The 16,728-nt window shown below is 41.2% G+C and overlaps 1 protein-coding gene across 1 annotated transcript in view; it reads right to left on the bottom strand.

The window, feature by feature from the left end:
* The window catches only part of LRRC16A (leucine rich repeat containing 16A), a 441,803-nt gene that overhangs the window by 366,215 nt on the left and 58,860 nt on the right, over positions 1-16,728 (bottom strand). The gene's annotated exons all lie outside the window — the stretch shown is intronic.

The following is a 16,728-nucleotide window of genomic DNA, read 5'->3' on the forward strand; positions in this document are numbered from 1 at the left end:
GAAAGCTTTAAAAGAAAAGCCAAAGGAGCTCCTGATCTGTGCCTTTTTAATGCAAGATTCATGGAACTATCTAGAAAACTTAGTCTCTTCTGTGTAACACTTGCCAGCAGATGTAAATATTAGTACCTGCTGTGAGATCTTAAGGAGCCCTGGTGGCATAGTGGGTTAAGTGTTAACCTGCCAACCACAGGTCTTTGGTTCAAACCCACCAGCTGCTCCTCAGGAGAAAGATAAAAGACTGTCTGCTCTCAAAAAGATTACATTCTGGGAAACCCTAAGGAGTAGTTCTACTGTCTCCTATAGGGTTGCAATGAGTCAGAATCAACTCAGTGTCAGTGAGCTTGGCCGTTTTCTATAATGTGTGTGTGTGTGTGTGTGTGTTGTCTTAGATTCCTAGTGTTGTAACAGAAATACCACAAGTGAGCGGCTTTCAAGAACAGAAAAATTTCTGACAGTTTTGAAGACTGAAAGTCCAAATTGGGCTCTTGGTCCTGTGCAGTAGCCTGGTGTTCCTCAGATGCTTGGCCGATAGAGGATTCCTACATGGCATCCGTCTTCCCCTCTATGTTTCATAACTGTCTAATTTGTTCATTATGTAATTCAGAAATGATTAGGCTTACGATATACCTTCTACCAGTATGGCCTCATTATACACCATGAGATTATGGTACAGAAAATGATTACATTGCTTTCATTGCATGTCAGGATTCCAACACATTTTGGTGGGGTTAAAGGGGAGACCACAGTTAAATCCATGACATATGGTTCAATCTCCTTTATGAACCTAATTACGTTTTTCCTCTCCTATACCTGTTTGTCTGGTTAAACATCATTTTGTGAGTCTTGTCCCCACAACTCCTTCCTCCCACACATTTTCTAAGAGGAAATATCCATTTTACACCAGGGTTTAAGTAGAACTTGACATTTCCAGCTTATTTCCTCATCTATATAATGAGGGAAAATTCAACCCATCTCCCAGTGGAATTAGATACCATAGTAAATCTAAAGACCTTAATTAGAGTTCAATGGTTCAAACATAAAAAGGTGCTCAAATGTCCATTCATTTCCTCAAGCCTACATTCTCCCACCCACGCCTCAACATTTTATAGTTTATAACCCAATTCATCAAAAGTGGAAAATTCTGATGAACTGATCATACCAAACAGAAGCTTGAAGAGGCCAGTAAGTTACAAATCTTTCTTTTTCTTACTTAGCAAGGCAAATTTACCGAGGCAGAGTAACTAAAGGACTGTCAATTCTAATAAGCTGGTTTTGATAAACATGACATGAGGTACATATAGTAGCCTATATCGATAACAATTAATTTTTATTGTAGACTGGTAAACGGGTACCCAGAAAATTTTTTTAATCTTGGATGTTGTTTTAAATATAGTAATAAAAAGAAAACATAGCCGGCTGTTGAAAGCCATATGCTTACTCCTTTTCAAGACTACAAAATGCTCATTCATTTAGAATCTGTTTGTGCACAGCAAGTAGCAGCCAAAGGCCAGGCAGAGAAATCAATAAGAACTCACTGTTTTGAAAAACTGTAAATAGAAAACTGAGGCTGTGTTTCTCTAGTTTCTACTCATCTAAAACCACTCATGTAAATCAACTTGGTACTCGAAATTTTTATTTTGGCTTTACTGAAGACCCAAGTAAGATGTCCTACAAATCCAGATCTCATCTGCAGAGTAAGAAGCATTAAACACAACTGACCACTCACTCTGACCTTATTTCTTAATAGACTGTTTTTCCACATCCCTTTCCTGGCCCATGCCCTTCTGAATTAGCAGAGTTCCTCCGAGTTTGGTCCTTACCACTTATAATACTCTTGGAGTCCTGGTGTGGTGCTGTGGGTTAATGCAGGAGACTGCAAAGTCAGTTTGAACTGCAAATCGGCGGTTCAAGCTCACCATTTATAAATTTGTATACAGGCATGCTTCATTTTAGTACACTTTTATTGTACTTTACAGATTCTGGGCTTTTTACAAATTGAAGATCTGTGGCAACCCTGTGTCAAGCAAGTCTATCAGTGGGCACTATTTTCCCCAACAGCAGGTGTTGACTTCCTATCTCTATGCAACATTTTTGGTAGTTCTTACAATATTTCAAATTTTCATAATGCTCTATTATTACACACTTGTAAGACTATGTTGCTGTTAAGTGCCGTTCACTTGACTGACTCATAGCGACCCTGTATAGGGTTTCCAAGGAGCAGCTGGTGGAAACCGATCTTGTGGTTCCCAGTCCAGCGCTAATCCTACAGCACCACACAGTGTTAACATAACTTTTTTGGTGGTAGTGGTTGTGTGCCATGAAGTCAGTTCCGAATCAACAAGGCTGTAAATCTTTAGAAGAGCAAAAAAAAAAAAAAAACCCTCCTCTCCTCTTTCAAGTTCACTAGGTGTTCCACAGGAGAATCGCTGACCTTGTGATTAGCAGCCCAGTTTGTAAACCACTATGATACTCCAGGGCTTTTATACTCACTGTTGTTGTTAAATGCTATCAAGTCGGTTCTGGCCCACAGCAACCCTGTATAGGGTTTTCAAGGAGCAGATGGCGAGCTTGAATTGCCAACCTTGCAGTTCAAACCAACCTTACAGTCCAGCATTAACCCACAGAGCCACATCCATACTGTTGTTAGGTGCTGTTGTTGTTAAGTGTCACTGAGTCGGTAGTGACTCATAGTGACCCTATGCTCAACAGAATGAAACACTGCCCGATTCTGGGCCAACCTCACAATTGTTGCCACGGTTTAGTCCATTGATGCTGCCACTTTGCCAATCCATCTCACTGGGGTCGTCTTCTTTCTCTCTGACCCTCCACCTTACCAAACATGAATACTAGGAAGACAATAAATGTGAGCTACTCACTTGTTATATTCACTTTACTGTGGTAGTCTGGAACCAAACCCACAATATCTTTAAGGTGCACCTGTACTTTTATGTGTTCCTCTTACTGCCAAGATGGTTAGCCAAGCCATGTCTACCATATTCATTGTATACCTAGAACTCAGTGTATACATAGCATGTGCTAAGATTCTATTGTATGCATGGGTGGACAAATTACTAACTTTTCAGTGGAGAAAAGTTAACGGTTTTAAGTTGCTAGCTAGCATAAACTTCCAACAAACTTCCCCAATTATGTCAATCTCTCAGATAAAAGTCAAAACAATACCATATGAGAACTAAAAAGTCACTGAACACAAAATCATTTCCACAAAAACAGGCCCACAGCAGAGCCATAAAATCTGGAAGTCGCATGTCTTTTCTAGTACCTCTAATTTAATTAAATATCAGCTTTTATACCAGATGACACTTTTGCAAGTATTTCCAGATTGAACAGCTCATGGTATATGACAGTATATGTCACAGCTCATAGAATATACAAGGGGACTTCAAAGAGTCTGTGGAAAAATTCCATTCTCTTTCAGTTTCATTTTTTCCATGAGTTCTCTGAAGCCCCCTCCTATATGCCTGCCTCTTATAATGATGAAATGTTTAAGTTGCAATTAATTCTTTACCACATGGAATGATGGAAACCACATCTCTGGGCATAGTCTAAGGGTTTATGCCAACAGGGAATGGAACACTACAGATTAATTCAGTAATGTTGTTGCTGAGGTAAGTGCCATCAAATTGGTTCCAATCCATAGTGACCCTGTGTAGGGTTTCCGAGGAGCAGCTGGTGAACTTGAACTGCCAACCTTGCGGTTCACACCAACATTGCAGTCCAACACATTAACCCATAGCGCCACACCAAAACACCAATTCAGTAATAAATCAAGTAAATTAATGCAAGTCTCAAAGGAACCTGCAAGTCCCTCCCCAAAAAACAGTGTTTGCTGTTTGCTGACTCCCATTGGAAAGACTATGCTGCTTGTTCTTTAAGCATATATTTCTGAGCAAGAACATTTCTTTCTTTTATTTAAAATGTATCAGGGCACAACATACCAAAATCTTTGGGACTCGGCGAAAGCAGTGCTGAGAGGACAATTTATTGCAATAAATGTGCACATCCAAGAGAGAGCAAAGAACCAAAATTAACACATCAACACAGCATCTCCAACAATTGGAAGCAGACCAGCAAAGGGAACCTACAGTCACCAAAAGAAAGGAAATAAAGGTAAGAGCAGAAATAAACAAGATGGAAAATTGAAAGACTATAGAAACAATCAACAGGACAAGAAGCTGGTTCTTTGAAAGGATTAATAAAATTGACCAACCATTGGCAAAACTAACAAAAGAGGGAGAAGACACAAATAACTTGCATTAGAAACCACATGGGCAATGTCACAAGAGAACCAAAGGAAATCAAAAGGATAGTAACAGAATCCTATGAAGAGTTGTACTCCAACAAATTCGAAAAGCTAAAATAGATGGATACATTTCTAGAAAAACATGACCTACCTAAACTTACTCAGAATGAAGTAGAAAGCTTGAACAAACCCATAACAAAAGAAGAAATTGATCAGGTCATCAAAAACTGCCCAACAAAAGAAATCCAGGCCCAGATGGCTTCACGGATGAGTTCTACCAAGCATTCAGGGAAGAACTGTCACCAATTCTACTCAAAATTTTTCCAGAATATATAGAAGAGGATGGAAAACTCCCTAATACTTCTTATGAATCAAGCATAAACCTCATACCAAAACCAGGGAAGGACATCACTAAAAAATAAAACTATAAACCAATATCCCTCATGAACATAGATGCAAAAATTCTCAACAAAATCCTAGCCAACAGAATCCAACAGCACATTAAAAATAATAATAATAATAATACATCATGACCAAGTGGGATTCATATCAGGGATTCAAGGATGGTTCACATTAGAAAAACTGTTATAACATAAGGAGCTCTGGTAGCGTAGTGGTTACGAATCGGGCTGCGAACCTTAAGGTCAGCGGTTCGAAACTACCAGCCATTCCGCGGGAGAAAGAGGAGGCTTTCTACTCCCGTAAGGATTTACACCCTCGGAAACCCTGTACAGGGTCGCTATGGGTCGGAACCGACTCGACGGCACTTAACAACAAACCAACAACCATATAAATAAGAAAAAGGAGAAGAACCACATGATCATATCGATTGATGCAGAAAAGATATTTGACAAAATCCAACATCCATTCCTGATAAAAACACTCAACAAAGTAGGAATTGAAGGGAAATTCCTCAATATAATCAAGAGCATATATACAAAACCAACAGTCTACATCACTCTCAATGGAGAGAAACTGAAAGCCTTCCCTCTGCAAAAAGAAACCAGACAAGGATACCCTTTGTCACCACTCCTATTCAATATTGTGCTGAAAGTTTTAGCAAGAGCTATACGGCAAGATAGAGAAATTAAAGGCATCCAAATTGGCAAAGAGGAAGGAAAACTCTCCTTATTTGCATATGATATGATCCTATACATAGAAAACCCCAAAAACTCAAGTAAAAAAGCTACTAGACCCTCATTGGAAGGAAGATTCAGCAAAATGGCAGGGTTTAAGATCAGCATACAAAATTCAGTTGGATTTCTCTATAGCAACAATGATAGCACTGAAAAGGACATTAGGCAAGCAATACCATTTATAATAGCTGCCCAAAGGATGAACTATTTAGGAATAAACACAACCAGAGAAACTAAGGACTTATATAAAGAAAATTATAAAACACTACTACAAGAAACCAAAAAAGACCTACAAGAAGTGGAAGAACATTCCATGTTGCTGGATAGGAAAAGACTCAACATCGTGAAAATGTCAGTACTGCCCAAAGCAATTTACACATACAATGCAATCCCAACCCAGATTCCGACTACATTCTTCAAAGAGATGGAAAAGACAATTACAACTTCATATGGAAAGGAAAGAGACCCAGGATAAGCAAAGCACTGCTTAAGAAGAACAAGGTTGGAGGTCTCTCTCCGATTTCAAAAATTACTACATGGCCACAGTGGTCAAAACAGTCTGGTACTGGTACAATGAAAGATACAACAGGATCGAGAACCCAGAAAATTAACCCATCCACATACAGCCAAATGATTTTCGACAAAGTGCCTAGCCATATTGCATGGGGAGGAGATAGTCTCTAACAAATGGTGCTGGCAGAACTGGAAAGCAATATGCAAAGAATGAAACAAGACCTTTACCTCACGCCCTATACAAAAAACTAACTCAGCATGGATTAAAGATCTAAATGTGAATCCTAAAATTAAGAAGGTCCTCAATGATAATATAGGGACAAATGTGAAGGCGCTAATTCAGGGCATATACAGACTACCAAATATTTTTAAAAGTAGACAAAATAGATGAGTGGGACATACTAAAAATTAAAAACTTATGTGCATCAAAAGACTTCACCAAAAAGAATAAAAAGGGAACCCACAGAATGGGAAAAATCTTTTGCAAGGACACATCAGATATGGGACTCATTTCTAAAATATATACGAGACTACATACAACACCTCTACAAGAAAACGACAAATAAAATGTATCAGGGGCGTTTTTATCAATATTCTATAACCATACCATCATGAGTATTATAAAATGCAAAACTTATTTTTCTGCTTAAAATTCTCCAATGGCTCCAACTGGCCTTGAAGAAAAAGTCCACATTCTTTAGGAAGGTTATCATGTACTGTCTAATCTGCTTTTCCTGATTGCTGCGTATCTTTCCAGCTACATTTCTTACCAGTCCTTACCATCTAAACTCTTTCCATTTTGCAAACAAATTTGCTTCCCTTTCCCTAGCAAACCCTCCACAGTGCACTTCTCTACCCCACTGACTAATTCTCGTTTTCCTTCCAAACTATTGAAACAGCACACATGGACTGTGTGTCTCTCTCGGGCTTACCTCCATCCTTGTTGTTGTTGTTGTTGTTGTTAAGTACCGTGGAGTTGGTTCCAACTCACAGTGATCCTGCACAAGATTTCTGAGGCTGTAAATCTTTCTCCCGCGGAACAGCTGGCAGTTGAACTGCCGACCTTGAGGTTAGCAGCCCAATTTGTAACCGCTACCTCCACCATGGTGCTTCATAAACCCACTGCCATTGAGTGCATTCCAACTCAGGGATTCTGTATAGGGTTTCCCAGGCTGTAAGCCTATACAGGAACTGATAGTCTCATTTTTCTTCCATGGAGTGACTGGTGGGCTTGAACTGCTAACCTTGTAGTTCAATCTCCAATGCCATGTCCTAATAGTGCCACCAGGGCTCCTGTAGCTCTTCCAAGGTTTATATGGAAATGGCATCCTTGCTTTTCTCCTTGACTACACTGTGACATCCTTGACGGTCAGGCCGGGATTGTATTGATTTGACACCCCTGCATCTAACACAGTGCCTGATATTAGTAGGGTTGAAACAAAGAACTTTTTATCCACAGCTGACATCTAAGCAAGAATCTTTGGGTTTCCAGCATAAAAGCAAATTGTATTCAGAATTTAATATGTTCTGACATTAATTATTAAACTAGAATCATGTTACCATTAAAAAAAAAAAAAAAAAAGTCCTAAACAGACTAAGTGGAGTCCACCCAAGCAAGCTAAGAGGCTTACAAGGTCCTTCGTGACCTGAACCCTGTTGGCCCTTCCACCTCACCTAGCCTAGAGCGGCCATTTTGCTGCTCATGTTCTCCAACGCACCACGCACACATCCCCTTCAGAGGCTACTAAATAACAGCACCTCACTTCAGAGATCACGAAAAAATGACACCTTGTACTGACCACCATTTCATCACCATGCTCCAACCTCTTATATCCTCCTAGTTCTTAACACTACTAGACATTACAGTCTGTGTGTTCGTTCATTGCCCTTTTCCCCCCCCACTAGAAATATAACCATTTGGTTGACGTCACCATCATTGTTGCTTCTGTAAACTACTATGAATTAGGCTACTGGCTCATGGTGACTCCATGCACAACTGGATCTGATTGTTAGGATCCTTCAGTTTTTCACTGGCCAATTTTCACAAGTACATCACCATGTTCTTTCTAGTTCATCTTCCTTGGGAAGCTCCACAAAAACTGTTGAGCAGCATAGAAGCCTCTGATGACAGCCTCCAATGGTGGCTGCACATGAGGAGCGCTGGCTAGAAATTGGACCCAGGTCTCCTGCAGAAAAGGCAAGAATTCTGCCACAGAACCACAGACTTCAGAAACTTGTTTTGTTTTTGCATTACCAACACTTTCAAGAGTCCTAGTGTGGTGCTGTGGGTTAATGCGCCATATACTGCAAAGCCTTTTGAACTGCAAGGTCAGTGGTTCAAGCTCACCAGTCACTCCTCAGAAACCCTACACAGGGTCACTATGGGTCAGAACTGACTCGATGGCACTTAACAACAACAACACTTACAAGGTGCTTGACTCACAGTTGTTATAAGTGCCGTCGAGTCGATTCTGAACTATAGCGACCCTGTATAGGGTTTCCAAAGAGCAGCTGGTGAGCTTGAACCACTGACCTTGCAGTTCTAACAGCTCTGCAGTCTGACGCATTAGCCCACAGCACCACACCAGGACTCCCTGTGACTCGCAGTAGGCACTCAAATTATTTTTAAGATGAAGTCCTATACAAAGTGAGAAATGGTAAAACGTCTCAATAGTGTTAGGATTCTTGTTCCTTTCTTAAGCATTCTGCAAAAATCGGCCAGTTTCTTTGAGGAATTTGAACTGCCAACCTTGCAATCAGTCCAGTACTTGTCCTACAGCACTACACAAGGGGTCCTATACATGTTTGAGCTTCCTCCTTAAAAAAAAAAAAAAAATTTATCTTGAAGTATTATTTAACCAGCGTCTTGTAGTATAAATCTTTTGACACTAGTCAACATGGTCCCAGCTCTTAAGGTTATGACAATTTCTACCGCCAGCCCCACACTCCAAATCTCTTCTTCTACCCAATCCAGCATGGGGTTTTGCTATCGTTGGTGGGAGGTGTAGACACGAGAAGGTGTTCCTACAGACCTGCTTTTCTGAGGTGAATTAAGGCACTGTAGGATTAGCATAGGGACGCTAACCACAAAGTCGGTGGCTTAAACCCACCTGTAGCACCTTGGAAACCCTATATAGGGTTGCTATGAGTTGGAACGAACTCGACGGCACTTGACAACAACGGAAGTTCCTGGCGGGTACAGATGGTAAACACACTCAGCTACTAACCAAAAAGTTAGAGGTTTGAGTCTACCCAGAAGAGCCTTGGAGGAAAGGCCTAGCTATGTACTTCTGAAAATTCAGCCACTGGAAACTTTGTGATGCACAGTTCTATTCTGATACAATAACTGGATAAATAGGACTAACTGCCACAATACATAATTACCTCAAATATTAGCTGACAACCTGTAGCATAACCATCCAACTACACATCCATGATTTTCTTAGTCATGGGCTAAGTAATCGATCCCAAATCAGTTACTTCAAAACTTGAGTTTCTAGCCAGAGTAGTCCTGGCTTCTTTTTGTTTTTTTTTCTGTGCCTTTTATCCTTTTGCCTTAAAAGTTCATTACTACATCTGGTCATGGCCCTTCCATCTTTCCACCCGAGCTATATTTCTTTGATGTTATTATTAGGTGCCATCAAGTTGATTCCAACTCATAGTAACACTGAACAGACCCAAACACTGTCTTGCTCTGCAACAACCTCACAATCACTTAAGATTGAGCCCACTGATGCTGCCACTGTGCCAATCCATCTCATGGGGGATCATTTTTACTGCCCCTCCACTTTACCAAACATCATGTCCGTCTCCAGGGACTAGTCCATCCTGATAGTACATCTAAAGTATGAGAGATGAATGCTGGCTTCTACGGAGCACTGTATGCTGGCTGTATTTCTTCCAGCACAGAGCTACCTTTAAATCTTTTGGTAACTCCTGGTAATTCCAGAGCTTATTATGTAAAAAGAAAAGAAAGAAAGGTAACGAGTATACTGTGCTCTGTACAGTGGAGAATATAGAGTTTAATGCCAATAACCAATCCCCAAACGTATATAATCATGCGACTATTTCTTTCATAACATGAGCTGACAAGAAAGTTGGAAAAAGTAATCAGGCAGAACTTTTAGGATTTTCAAAATTGTTTGCAACCATTTAATCAAGTCCTTCAGGGCAGTTTCAGTTGTGACAACTAGGTAAGCTTCAGGCATTCTTTCCCCATCTCACTGAGAATACATATGTAATTTTTTTTCTGCCAATACTTTTCCAAGTACTTATGCTGGTCAGATACATAATGTGAAGTCCCTTCTTATCCCAGTTACCTAGCAGATTTCTATGTCTCTGCTCCCATCTGTTGGAAATCAAGAGCCACCTGACCAGCAGGCAACTACAAGAAACCTCCCAAGCGAATATGGAATGGTTGCAAAACACCAAAGGGGGATGAGAAACAGTATTCCTGGAATAAAATCCAACAATCACAACTCTGGTTCTCCCCTGGAGACTCCTTCCACGAGCACTAAATCCATAAACTATCATGTTGCCTCTGAAACTCAATGGAGCAACCCAGATACAAAGAGTTTGGGTCTGGAACTGGGTGAAATGCTAATTTGTAAAAAGCAGCTATCAGGATTTACACTGACAGAGGATTTCCTGTGAAAAGAACCTGGGGAGTGATAGAAATTGACAGACATAAAAATGGGCCCATGTGGCACAGAAGTTACCTGAACTTAACAGACTCAGTTCTTTAGAAAGCTTCCCATCTTAAGGCTGTCACCCAAGTTAACTCTTGTTCAAGTCTAGTTGGACCACAAAATGCACCTTTATAATTCATTGTTGTTAGGTGTCATGTCAAGTAGGTTCCGAGTCATAGCAACCCTGCATAGGGTTTCCAAGAAGCAGTCAGTGGATTTGAACTGCTGACCTTGTGGTTTGCAGTCCAGTGCTGATTCACAGCGCCACACAGAAAATGCTTTTTTTTCAGAAGACTGTATGTGGAGACTGTTAGCTAAGGAAAGGTTATAAAGACCAGACCAAACCAAACCCATTGCCAATGAGTTAATTTTGACCTGTAATCCCATAGGACAGAGTAGAACTACCTCATAAGGTTTCCAAGGCTGTAAATCTTTATGGAAAGAGACTGCCACATCCGTCTTCCATGTAGCAGCTCGTGGGTTCAAGCCAATGTCCTTTTGGCTAGTAGCCAAGTGCTTTAGACACTGTCACCACTAAGGCTCACTTGTTCCAAAGATCATGGAAGATAACAGATTCTGATTGCCAAGTATGCCCAGAAGAACACCCAGGTGGGTGGAGCAAAGAGAGAGGGCCTCATTGCAGTTTCATAGCTTCTGGTATTAAGTACCTTTGTATCTTCTCTCTGCTGACCACGGACAGCAGAAGAGGTAAAGGGGACACTGGACCAGACCATGTGCTGAATGCCAGGAATACATTCGCTCCCATCTTTAGGGCAACCACAACCTTTCCCAATTAGATTAGAAAGCAGCGCTGCTCAATCAGAAGTCCCCGAGTAGTGCAAGTGTTACCGCAGTGTTCAGTAAGCAAAAGGTTCCATGTTTGAATTTGTCCATTCATCTCAAAACAAAGTCCTGGAGATCTACTTCTGAAAAGTCAGCCAATGAAAATGCTATGGGTGCACGCAGGGTTGGCCATTGAGTCAGAATCAACTGGTTGGTTGCTTGGTGGCTACTAATGAAGGCTAACTACTTTCTGCTGAAACAATAACTTTCCTAGCATTTCATCAACACAGCGTTGACCCGAGCTTAACATGACAAGAAACATATAGACCAGTAAGAGGAATCCAGGGATGTTCCTGCAGCTTTCTCCATATTTCTCGTCTATTTTATTCCAATAACTCTACTTGCCAAATCTGAGACGATACAAGGGGGCTTCAAAAAGCTCATGGCAAACTTTTTCTACCAGATTCTGAAGCCCCTTGAATTTTCCATCTACTTTGTGATTTTCCTTACTGATAAAGTGTCCTAGCTATTATTATGGAATATGCTCTGACATTTGCAAACATGATCTGTAGATTGCAAGGCCTTCTACTTATCATGATGCACACTCACCAGAGAAAATGCTGAAAATTATGGAAAGCAATCTTTGGTGTGCACACACAATTATATCTCCCAAACACAGCATGTGTATGTGGCCCAGCATACTTTATCACTCTATTTATTCTTTTCTATAGAAGCACTGAGGAGCTCTGGTAGCGTAGTGGTTACGAATTGGTCTGCGAACCTTAAGGTCAGCGGTTCGAAACTACCAGCCGCTCCGCGGGAGAAAGAGGAGGCTTTCTACTCCCGTAAAGATTTACACCCTCGGAAACCCTGTACAGGATCGCTATGGGTCAGAACCGACTCGACGGCCCTTAACAATAGAAGCACTGGGTTTTCTTAAATATCAGCTCAAAGAATAAAAGGCCCCAAACAATAATGAATGCTTAAATTTCTATCTTGGGTAATGTGTATACACTATCTTGATTCAATTATCACTATTTTTAGAAGGTATTTTTGTTCTTCTATGGGGTAAATCACTTTAACCCTTCCTATTTGCATAAAGTATTACTGTAGCATTTATATACTGCTAATTTACTCAAGTCATTCAAATGTCTCCTGAAAGCTAAATGGGACTCCCCTTTAGGCTCTGAAAGCATCCTGTGTGGCCACTAGCAGCTCTCTTCCTAGACTGCCTGTCTCCCTTAAGAGTCTAGGAAACAAATTAAAATGCAAAGACTGTTTCCCCTTGTGTTGTCATAGAACCTCTTAAGTTCCTGCAATCCAGTTAGTGTGGGTGATCAATAAAGGTTGAGAAATACTAAATGATAACAATTTTACTGACTTATTACCAACAAGGGGGCTTCAAAACGTTCATGGAAAAGTTGACTGAAAGGCAACAGAATTTCCCTACAAACTTTTTGAAGTTCTGGTAGCATAGTGGTTATGATTCAGTCTGCTAACCTTAATTAAGATTGATTAGTAGTTCGAAACTACCCACTGCTTCGTGGGAGAAAAATGAGACTTTCTGCTCCTGTAAGGATTACAGCCTCAGAAACCCCAAGCAGGGCTGCTGTGAGTTGGGACCGACTCCACGGCACACCACTACCATCACCACATATTAAGGCATCAATGGTTCAGTGGTAGAGTTCTTGTCTCCCATGTGAGAGATTCACGTTTAATTCCAGGCCAAGGCGCCTCATGGAGTCCAACTGCTAACTCCAAGGTTGTTGGATTTGAACCCACCAACTGCTCCTCGGAAACCATATACAGGGTTACTATGAGTCAGAACTGACTTGACGGCACTTACCAACAACAAATGGATCTTATAAGCAACTACCATCCATCAGCAGAGGCTTGCATCTGTTAAGATGCCGAACAAGTTTCAACAGAGCTTCCAGACTAAGATAAACTAGGAAAAGGAAAAAAAAAAAAAAAAAGGTCTGCTTATTTTTTCCTAAACTGTCAGTGAAAACCATCTGTAACACAATGGACCAGTCCTCAACTGATCACTGGGATGGCACAGAACCTAGAAGAGTTTTGTTCCATTTCACACTGCATGGAATCACGACGGGTCAGAGTCAATTCCACAGTAGCTAACAATAACAAATCTTCCCTTCAAGAAGTAAATTTCAGGGATGGGCAACTTGGACATTGGCTATCCAAAATGGGGGGTCGGGGGGAGGCTACAAAGGCAATAAGTGACTGGCTTACAAGCTTTCAAGAGGGAACCTAGATCCAGAGGTCGTGGAGGAAGGTAGAATCTCCACTGAGTAGTATCCAATCTGTCTAGTCAGTCGGGACTTATGAAAGGAAATGTGGAAAGGTCTCTCGTGATACCTAATTGTTATCAGGACTGCTTGTGAGGATTGTAAATGTAAAGGTAGACATTTTGTGGCAATGAGAGGAGTGATTAACTTTGCAGTCTAAGAGCAGAGGTCCCTAGGACCATCATGGGAGAAGAGCGGAGAGCGGGACCCTACCCACAGAAGCAGTGATGCCTGAGATGGAGGCAGAGACAATGACGTGGAGAAATGGAGCAGTTGGGGACTTTAGACAGAGAGGGAGAGGGGCTGTGTGCTGACGATTGACGGGGGGTTGGGGGACAGGCTTGTAGTGTATACCCTTTGGTTGGCTGATGATGCATGGAGGGGACTGTAACTATGGCAATGAAATCATATATGATAAGAGGTTCTCCCATGTAAACTAGCACATAATTCACAATAAAAAACATTTTTTTAAAAAAAGTAAATTTCAACTCAGGACATTCACAGAAAAATTAACAAGTGAGCTCTGTTCAGCTAGGATATCAGTGTGCAGAATGTTGAATGTGTGTGCGCTAGAGGGGGCATTAGGACAATTGGGGTACAAAAACCCTTGAAGGAAAAAAAAAAAAAAGCTACACCTACTGCCATTGAGTTGATTCTGATTCATAGTGACCTAACATCACAGGGCAAAGTAGAACTGCTCTTAAGGGTTTCCATGACAAAAAATCTTTACGCAAGCAGACTGCCTCATCTTTCTCCCACACAGTGCCTGGTGGGTTTGAACTGCAGACTTGCAGTTTAGTAGCTCAACACCTAACCCACAGCACTAGTAGGGTACGTTACGGGGTGTCTATATGATCTTTAAAGGTCCCTCTCATCTGAGTCTTTGGAAGGGGCAGAGCACACTCCCTCCCCACTGCACTGCAGAGAGGTTGCCTTTGGGTAAATCTCATCACTACAACCAGAAATGTCACAGGTATGAATGTTATCTCAAACATCCAAACTGCCTGCAGGGAGGGAGACCACTGATTAAACTGCCCCATTTTTTTCCTATTTCAGCACAAGAACTACTCACACCAGGTGATTTGTTGGGGAAGATAAAAGGAATTCTTCTACGTAAAATGCTCAGAAGCTGTTTCTAGTAAATGGCAATCAACTCCGTATGCTACTTATAAGGGAGCTTCAAAAAGTTCATGGAACATGGATTTAGAAGATAACGCAATTTTTCTCCATATTTTTTGAAGTCTTCTCATTATCTATTTTCTGCTTAGCCAGAACAAACCATGGCAATTAATTCAATGACTTCCCCTCCCCTCAACTTCTGAAGTGCCCACTATTGCACTATACAGCCAAGTGTGGAAATAAACAGAGCTGGAAAATCACAACCCCAAAACCAACCACCAAAAAAAAAAAAAAAAAAAAAAGACATCGCCTCTGCAGATTTATGGTAATGTTTCTACTTATGTAGATGCAATATAATAAAGAAATGTTGCTTTCTAAGTGGTTCAAATTCAGCCAGTACCTCTGCAGAAAAAAGGGTAGGTAATATACTTCCGTAAAGACTACATCCAAGAAAACTCTATGGGGGTAGTTCTCTGCTACACACAGGGTTGTTATGGGTCAGAATAAACTCGATAGCACCTAACACTACCACCCCTCAACAACTCCACTAGAAACCACCCAATGGTGCCTACTCTACTCCAAAACTTCTCTACGCCAGGGAGATAACTCAACAGAAGGGAAGCGAGGGAAACTATCAATTCCTGTTTTACCTTCTTGAGTGCTTTTGCTCTTTAGAATTGATGCTATAAAGGTCATACAACTCACACTGGATTTTGAGTACCTTTGGGCTCTCGAAGCAAGATTGCCCATGTTCATTGTCTACTCTTCATCGATGAATCCTCACTGACTACTGCCTGAACAGAGCGTGTGCTTGTGAGCTTACTAATCAATATGCAGAGTAAGCAGAACTTAACTAACCCATACTCAGGAAGCCATACAATATTTGTAAGAGGTGAAAATGTAGAGACTCAGTACTGGCCAAACCAAATCCACTGCCACAGACTCAATTCCAATACATGGTGACCCTACAGGTCAGAAGAAAACCACTCCTTAGGGTTTCCAAGATTATAAAATTTTCTCCCTCAGAACAGCCAACTTTGTGGTTCCCGGCCCAATGATTAACTCCCGAGGCTAGAGTCGGGCCCTTTAATAAGTCTACATTGCTAGCTGTTTTAAACATAGCAACCCCTTCTCATTTTATTTACCCATCTTGGTGTGATGCTGTGGGTTAATGCACTGAACTGCAAGGTCGGTTATGACTGGAAGGTTGGCAGGTCAAGCTTACCAGCTGCTCTTCAGAAACCCTATACAGGGTCACTAAGAGTCAGAACTGACTCAACGGCACATACTAACAAACCATATTTGTTGTCCTGATTTGGCATTGTAAAATAAGCACTGAACTGTTAACCACAAGATTGGTGGTTCAAACCCAGCAGCAGCTCCTTGAAAACCCTATACAGAGTCGCTATGAGTCAAAACCAATTCGATGGCACTTAAAACCATGTTTAATTGCCTAATTCATGAATAAAAAAAAAGTTTATGGGAAACCCCACTCCCAGGCTCAGATAAACGCACCTTTTAAATTTTGGTATTCCTTGAGTACAGCTTTACCAAGCATGTGACGCGTCCAGGTCAAATTTCAGGTTAAATGAAAAAGAACACTTGATCCTTCTCTGATTGCACCTGTGTGTCCCTGTTGAACACCCTCACTGACCATGATAACTGACCACTGGCCATGGTAAACAACAGTCTTCAGGAGAAAGCCTTGGGCCACAAGACAGGGCTGAAATCCAGGCACATTCAGTCTTCCTTAATGGAACTTTCAGGTTCTTCTTCCCTGCATAGGGCACACTATTCCACATATGGAGACCTTGAAGGAGCAAGAGCTGGCTTAGGAAATTCAGTCTACCTCCCTCTCCAGTGGTAAAGAACATGAGGTATGGGGGGTAGGGGAACACAGAAAATGGGAACAAAAAAAAAAA

The sequence above is a fragment of the Chrysochloris asiatica genome, unplaced genomic scaffold, assembly GCF_000296735.1.
Source record: "Chrysochloris asiatica unplaced genomic scaffold, ChrAsi1.0 scaffold00213, whole genome shotgun sequence".
NCBI lineage: Eukaryota > Metazoa > Chordata > Mammalia > Afrosoricida > Chrysochloridae > Chrysochloris > Chrysochloris asiatica.